The 8,608-nt window shown below is 50.4% G+C and overlaps 1 protein-coding gene across 1 annotated transcript in view; it reads left to right on the top strand.

Moving 5' to 3' along the window:
* The window catches only part of SYNC (syncoilin, intermediate filament protein), a 43,378-nt gene that overhangs the window by 10,282 nt on the left and 24,488 nt on the right, over positions 1–8,608 (top strand). The window lies entirely within an intron of this gene.

Below are 8,608 nucleotides of genomic sequence, written 5' to 3'. Positions count from 1 at the left end.
ACAGAAGGAAAACTGAGGCCAGGAGGGGACAGGGATTGCCCAAGAGCCCAGAAGTGGTCAGCAGTGGGGAAGCCAAGACCCACAATCTGGGTCTTGTCTTGGCCTGGTCCCCAGAGGCTAGAAATTTCCCTAGGGGCCATGTGTGGGTTCAGCAGTCTTGGACTCTCTCTCTGGGTCCCTTGAAAGGCATCATGATCACCATACCAGTTAGAGTTTGTCTTTGTCAACCAACCTGATCCTCGTTACATAGCTTCCTCCCTGGTCTTGGTCTCCATAAGGGCAAAGAACCGTTTGTCTGAGGCAGCCAGTTTAGTCAGCCCTGGCACAGTGTAGACAACATTCTCTGTAATACTAAAAGATGATTAGAGTGCAGAATGTGACCTCCCTAACCTGCCTTTGCCCCTGAGTGTCCCCAGGGGCTCAGTTATGGCAAACCTGGGCCATTACAGACATTTTCCTCATCTGAGGGTCCTGGGGCATATCACTGTCCTTGCTGGGCCTCAGTTTCCCTTCTAACTGCCATTTATTCAGAGCCAGTCCACAATCCCAGAACACCCATTCTGGATCAAGCACTGTCTTGCACAGGAATCACACTGGACCCTGTCCTCATGGTGCTCTCTGCCCAGCCCAGCCCTAGCCCTAAGGACCCTGCCTCTCTCTCGGTTGGTGTGTATCAAAGGAAAAGTGTCATAGGTAAGGCTGAGATTTGGAGAGAGCAGTGTGCAGGGCTTTGGCCTTTTGCATAGTCTGGATGCATTAGGTAGAGAGGAGAGAGGAAGGCAAATATACTCTGGCTTGTGGAAGGGATGATCCGGAGAGGAATATTGGTTAGTCTTGGCCCCCACCAACCTTCTTCCCACTGGCCAGGATGGCTACCTAGTTTGCAGGGCCCAATGCGAAATGAAAATGCAGGGCCTTTTGTTCAAAGTATTAAAAATTTCAAGAGAACAACAGCAAAGCATTCAACCAAGGATAGGGCCCTTCTGAGAGCAAGACAATGTGCAACTATACCCATGAAGTTGGTCCTGCCAATGGCTCACATATTTCTTCAGCAAAGGCTCCCCTCAAACCAGAATCTGCATAAGTCAACCCATAGAATTAGGTCCCCTGATTTGGAGAAGAGGAGAAGAAGGTGGGGAATGGGAAGAGGTCAGTGTTATATTCTTTTCACCATTCCTAACTCCAACGCCCAGACATTCTCACCTCCCACCTCCAACCTAGACCACCCTCAGACCCCAGCTTTCCCTCTTGTCTCCTGGCCTAATGGACAGACATGCTTCTAAGACACCAAAAGAGGGCTAACCTGGGACAGGCTAGCCTGCAACCCTGCTCTCTGGATTCATGATTGCTCAGCTCAGCTACATTTCTTTGCAGGCCCTATGGACAGCTAAGGAAACTGACTTCCCCAGCAGCTCCTGTCACCAGGGCCCAAAGTCCATCCTGGAGCCAGGCCATCACCTGACCAGGCAGGAAGTGCCAACCTGTCCCCAGGGAAGAACCAGCAATAACCAGACTTGGGACAGCAGCCTCCAGGCCTTATGATTTTGGAAAACCCAGGACTACCCCATATTGCCCTCACACCCATCTAACCTTCCCCCACCCTCCACCTTGGGAGACCTGCCTCCCATAGGCTTTGTCCCCTGCTGAACATGGCCTCCTCCCCACAGACTCCAGCCTGGGCAGCCAGGCCAAAGTTTGGCTGGGTCTCCTTCATTATACAGAGACACCAGGAAGAGAAAGAGCCTGCAAATCACACAGCCAGCGCTGGGAGTTCCTGTGGCTTCCCTCAGTGCTTAGACCAATTGGAGGAGCCAGAAGTATAGTGGAGGGTGGGGCAATTCTGCAAAGTTGAAGGTGAGAGATTAATAATAGTATTCCTATTCTATGGATAAGAAAGCCTAAGAGAGGTGGAGTGACTTGCCAAACAGTCACACAGATATCTCTGGACAGAAGTGGAACTTAAAACTGACTTGTGTTCATGTGTGTGTTTGTGTATATGTGTATGTTTCCTAATCGAGCACCTGCTTTGTGCCAGGTACCCTTCTCCACCCCACTCCACCCAAGCTGCTTTCAAGAGTTGGCAGTTAAGACCCTGGAGAAGGGGAGTATTTATCTTGAGGTCACTGCTGGGCCTCCAGAAATCTCCCAAAATGTTCTGCTTAACTTTGAATGCACTTACATATGTTGATCTGGGGAAAGAGTCCAAACAGCTTTAACCAGATTCTTAAAAGGATTCTTGTTTTAGAATGAAATCTAATAATCTACCCTTTGACCCTTTTTTAATGGGAAGAGAAGATTGAAGGGGGCTCCTTGCATCAGATGCCCTCCCCATCTCTCCTTCCTAGCCTAGGGGTGGGGGTGAGGGGAGAATCCTGCAGGTCCCATTCCCACAGTGGACATTTCTGTATCCCCTACTGTATGGCTCCTAACTTCTATGGCAGCGTGTAAACATTTCAAACAACCTCCCTGCTAAGATCTTCTTTGATCCTCCCAGCATCTCTTAGAACCAGGCCCCAAGCCTAATTCCACCCATTTTCCCTGCTGGGTTGAGAGGTGAGATAACCCCAAGGTGTTAGGGGTATGTGGCTGGAATCAGTGGAGTCTTGTGGGCTCCCAGTTCAGAGTCGATCCCAGCTCTTAGGAGGCTGAGGGAGGAAAGATATGAGAGGAGGGGGAAGAGGTGAGAGCAGGGAAAGAAACAAGAGAGAAAGGAAAAGTAGCTGTCGCCTGCCCGGCTTCCAGTATGAAACGAATCCTGATTCCCTTCATCCGTTCAGCAATTATCTCCTGAGCACCAGCTCTGTGCTCCAGGCTTCCAGACTGACCAGCTGTTGTGTGATCAGATTGTCACTTTCCTAGCTGTTCCCAGTATAGAAAGATGGTTTTCAAACTTCCTTTTAGCATTGGAAAACTTATGTTTTCCCCCTCAAACAAAAGCTACCCAAATTTTATCTGAGATAAAATAAACAAAAGGAATGTTTTTATAAGTACAAAATTATTTTGTAACTCAAAACTTGTAACCTTTACAAAGTAAATCTTGGTGAGAATGGTGATGACATTCTGATGGACGAAAAATTTGAAACCCTAAGGTATAGGTGATGGTTATGGTTTTAACTGAGAACCAGCATTTAATTTACTTCTGTGGCAGATAGTAATTAGAAAATACTGCATTTCATCGACATGCAGGGGCAAATGGTAAGAGTTTTAACAACTTGGTAGAAATGTCAGGAGAAGCTTTGTTTTGAGGTCTGCACAGACATGAATTATCCAGCCAGCCCAGCTTAATGGCTTGTCATCTCAGTCCTGCCACTAACTTGCTGGGTGTCCTTGGGTAAAATACTTGCCCTCTCTGGGCACCGGTTTCTCCATCTGAACATCTGATGATTTCACCTAAGAAAGGAATGTGTGTGCGGAGGTATTTGAGTGTGTTGGGTGTTGGGGGTGGGATATAGTGCATATATGCAGAGCTTCATTACTCATCCTCACCATCCACACCCTTTCCAGCGCTGGGCCTGAAGAAGGGGCCACAAAACCACTGAACTGCCCAAGTTCTAAGGCGGAGGTGGGTTGTCATGGAGACATGCTTTGTTTCCCAACTGTCTGGCTGCATCTGACAAGCTCAAATAGCCGAGCCAGATGGACACTGACCTAGGCTGAGAGAGCAGGAATTTCCTGACCCCAAGATCCACAGGGCCCACTGCTCTCCAAGGAGTGCTCAGTTCTCACCCCCCAAACAGGAGGATGACCAGCCTGGGCCTGCCAGCTGATAAGGCTTTGTGTAGGGGGCTGCTGGGTGGGGCCCTCAAGGTGTTTGCAGATACCCAGTCCACTAGTCCTGGGCAGCAAGTCTGGCCCTGTGCCCAAGGGCACAGCTAGGAGGGAAACATCCACATTCAGGGCCTTGGGGAAGCTGGAGGAAGGGTGAAGATGTGTGGGCAGAGCTCCCTGCCCATGATCAGAGGGAAACAGCTGGATGTGGATTCTCGGAGACACCCCCACCCCGCCTACACAAACACACTGAGATACACACAAGTTGGCACAACTACAGGAACAGCAGTTCACACTGACAAATGTGGATACAAAGCTACATATAGCAAAACACAAACCCAGATACACATTGACACGTCTAGATAACTGTAAACAGGTACACTAAGACAGACTGACATCTAAACACATCTAAACACACAAATATAGAAACATACTGAAACACAAACTTATGCACAGATGCACCACACACACACATACACACACAATTATACACAGACAAGCTGATACACAGACACACAGAGATACACAAATGCACACATTCTCAGATGCACATTTTCTACAAAACCAACTCAGAGAAATTAAGAAATTTGACCAAGGTCATGCAGCTAGTTAGTAGAAGAATCAGGATTTGGATTTCGCCCTGGCTCACTCCGAAAAACTCTTTCTGCTGTCTCAGCCCATAGCCAACCACAGACACAAATTCACAAAAGGGAGGCGCAGGGGCAGGGGGAGGGGCTGCACCTCTGGGCTAGAGAGGAGGGGAGGCTCAGGGAGCTCTCTGCCTGACAGCTCTGGGTCCCTTGGGTGGCTACCCTGGCTAAAGGTTTTGTTTCTGTAAATCCCTGTTAAGGGGCAGGGTATTCCTGGGATGAGAACCTTTGAATCTTTGACCTTAGGCGAGTACCTAGCAGGTGACTGACTAAGTGCAGAGCTCCAACCCCCAAGCCTGTTATATCAGCGTCCTCCAGTTCCCCTAACCTCCTCCCCACCCCCCCCCCCCTCAATCCCTTCTCTACATGCCCCGGAGGGAACCTTGTCCTTCCACTGCTTAAATTCCTTCCTGTTATCTCCAGGATAAATCCCAGCCTCTTGGACACATAGAGCCCTTCACTCTCTGACCTGACCTGCCTCTCCCCATTTTTCCATTTGGCAAAGCGCTTCTCCTTTAGAACCAGCTCCAGTGCTCCTGAGCCTTCCCTTACTTCTCCATGCAGAATCCCTCCCTGCCTCCACTCCCCACCCCAACCCTACAGAATTTGTCCAGGAGACGTCCACCACAGGACTTATAATCAACACCATCGTGGCATCTCCACTGGTAGACTGACCAGGCCTTCTCCCTTATTCTTACAACAACCTTAAAGAGATTGTCCCCATTTTGTGGATGGTTAAATGGAGGCCCAGAGAGGTTAAGTCCCTTCCTAAAGGTCTGATTTTTTTTCATAGATCAGTCTTTGGCCAAGCCACATACAATCGCATTATAGCACACATGTTTCCATCGCTCTCCCAGAAGCTAAAGTTAGCCGCCCTAGAGAACAGAGACTGGCCTCCTTCAGCTCTGACTCTGGTGCCTCCTTCAGCTCCTCCTCACTATGCCAAGCACACCCAAGCTTGGCATAGTGAGGAGGAGCTCAGTGAATGTTTGTTTAATCGGGTACCAATCCACTTGCTGCCCTTCTGAGTGACAGAATAAGAGAGGATAGGACAGATGTGTTAGGGAAATGGAGTATACTGGGAGGGGCCCTGTTTAGCTGGGATTCCCCAGGAAGTCACTAAAGGCAAAAGTTCCTTCCAGATCTGGCTGTGGTGACCCTGGAGCCCAGCAGACCCTGCTGGAGGAGCAGGTGTCCTCTGGCTCCTCCACATGTCCCTTCAGTCAGGAGCTCTCAGCCAATCTGTTATTAAATATTTACCATTTCCCACTCTGCTCAGCTTGGTGCCAGGTCCTGGAGGAGGAGACCAAGGAGCATAGAACAGGGAACTGTTTGCTGTTAATGATCACCTACCAGGTGTCACAGGAATCCTCCCAGTAGCCTTACTGGTTGGATTTTCAGCTCTAGTTTTGCAGTTGGAGAAATGAGGCTCAGAGGGAGGAAGACACTGGTCCCAGCTCACACAGTCAGTGAGCCAGGATCCAGAGTAAGGCATCCTTCCCCTGCATCCTGCACCCCAACCCCCAGCAGGGAGGATGCGGGCCTGGCTCAGAGGAGACTAGAGGAGGCCATTTTTGAGGTGGGGTTGTGGCTAGACCACAGCCTGCCCTGCCCGATTGTCTACAATAACAACAGTTCACATTTGTCCAGCACTTTCCCGTCCATTAGCTCATTCAGCCCTCCCCAACATCCTCTCGGGTGCCTATTATTATCTTCATTTGACAGATGAGGGATGGTAGCTCAGTGAGGTCAAGTGACTTTCCCCAGGTTGCACAGCCTGCACACACGGCAAAGCAGGAGTAAACTTTTGGACTCCAATCCTCCTTCTGGGTCTCATTGCTACTTCCGCTCCTCCTCCCACCCCCACCCCCACGCCCACCCCCAGCAGGGAGCTCTCTAAAACACAAATGCGAGCTTCTAGCTCTGAGGACTGGGCCAGTCTCTGCCCTCTAATACCTCACACCGCTGTACCTTTGCCCTTGGCTGATTCCTGGGCTCTCCCTGACTTGTTCACCTTTCAAGCTCCTACTCAGCCTACAAGTGCCAATCCAAATGCTACCTTCTCTAGGAAGGCTTCCTGAGTTGACTTCCTCCATACAAACCTCTAATAGAGCAATTATCTTATTATATTCCATTGTTTGTCTCCTACACCAGACTATGAGCTCCTTAACGATTATTTTTTAACTCTGCCTTCCCTGCACGTAGCTTTGCATTCTCAGTAAGTACTTGTTGAACAAATAAATGACATTTGTGGGTGCTGGGCCTGATGGAAGAATGCGGGGGTGGGGGCAATAACAGAAATAGGGCATCAAGAAGAGGAGCTAGTGTTTGGGGAGGAAAGAGAAGGATTGGAATTTTACTTTTGGCCATTCGCAGTCTGAGGTGCCACTGGGACAACCAACTGGACATGCCCCGTAGGTAGGAGTTAGGGGCGGGGCTGGCAGAATAACCGACCAGTGAGAAAGGATATTAACAGCAACTTACTGTGTGCCAGACCCAATGGTGAATGCTTTCTGTGCATTATCCCATCGGATCCCTAGGAGGTGCATAATATCAACCCATTTGATGGAGGAGGAAGTTGAGGCTCACAGAAGTAAATTAAATTCTCCAAAGTTCCACAGCTAATAAATGGCAGAGTCAGGATTTGAACCCAGGTCTCTATGAGATCAAAGTCCATGCACATAATCCCTCCTCCATACCTAGACTACAAAGAACTGAGATTATAGAACATGTACCTTTAAGGGGAAGAGAGGAAGCTGAAATCAGAGGGGGAATTAACTGCCAAGAGCTAGAAAGGGAACCAGCAGGGTGGTGTTTGAGTCCAAGAAAAGAGCTCCAAGAAGGGCTTGGGCAGCAGCGCCTCCTGTCCCTGAGAGTTCAAGCTGGGTTGGGTGGGGGATTTGGCAACTAAGAGGTAAACTTCCAGAGAGCTGCTTCCATGCCTTTGAGGATTCAGTAACAGGACCTGCTAAGTGAGAGAGGAGGAAGTGGAAGTGGCTGGCTGGGAAGAGGAGAAAACAGGGAAGGAAGGGAGTACCCAGTGGGAATGCGGGCCTAGGAAGGCGGGGCAAGTGGGCTTGGGCTGGCCTGGAAATATTGAGGAAGGAATGAGAGCAGGTGGGAGGAGGAGGGGTGAGCAGTTGAGCATTTTAGGTTGAGTCAGTGTGACTATGACTCGACTCAAGGACACCCTCAATCTCTTCTTTGACAGACCCTCCTCTATCCCATCCCCATCTTGCAAGCCAAGCGGGCTACCTTCGTTCCCCCTTTCCTCTCCCTCCCCCACCTTCCCCCTACAGCTCCCTAGGGCTTGTTCAGGACCAACACCCCTCCACCTTCAATCTGCTGTCTCACCCTCCTTGGCCCAGCCTGGTGAGGCAGGCAGGGAGGAGTTTCCAGGCAGGAAAGGGCTGAGTCACTCAGCCACACATCTGGTCTCAGATCTTGATACCCAGCTGGAAGGGGCAGGAAGGAAGAGGGCTCCTCCCCCACAAGCTCTCCTGGCCAGTCCTCACGTTACCAGCTGTGTGGGGCAGGCTGGGAGAGGAGAGGCCCTGTCATATTAACAACCAGAATATGCTGGGCTGCTTCACCTACTCCAGCTGGGGTCCTTTACTTCTATGATTGCCTTTAATGCTCGGAACAGCCCTAAAAAAGTAGGGTTTGTTACCTACATTTCACAGGTGAAGAAACTCAGAGAGACAAGTGGCTTGGGCAAGGTCACACAGATTTGGGAACTAGTCCATAGGTGTCCCCATCCCATGCTCTGGGCACATAGGAGGGGGTGGTATTTGGAGACAGTGGACAAAGGGGCCGAGGGGTTCAGGCATATACCAGGGAGAGACGACTGCAAAAGCTGGGTCGGGCAAGCGCTCAGCCCGTGCTGCTGCGACAATGGTCTGTTTCCAAAATCCCAGCGGAGTGAGGACTCTCCCTTTCTCCTACCCACTGCTCTGCCCCTATTGTTGTTGGCTCAGCTCTGAGCCACCCCTACAGCCTTCCTCAGCATCTTTCATTCTCTCCTCTCCCCTCCATGCTGAGAGGAAGAGCAGGGGCCTTGGCAGGAGGTGGCCTGCCATCCTACATGCTGTGGGGCACAATGTTCCTATTGTCCTGAGCAGAGGGAGGTGTCCAGGTCCTGGGGAGAGGTAGGGGGGTCATGCCAGGCCTCTGTTCTCTCCCCAGGCAGT

Source organism: Pteropus medius, unplaced genomic scaffold (genome assembly GCF_902729225.1).
Source record: "Pteropus medius unplaced genomic scaffold, Ma_sr-lr_union100, whole genome shotgun sequence".
Lineage (NCBI taxonomy): Eukaryota > Metazoa > Chordata > Mammalia > Chiroptera > Pteropodidae > Pteropus > Pteropus medius.
Note: the sequence above shows the minus strand (reverse complement) of the source record. Positions and strands in the feature narration are given on the sequence as shown.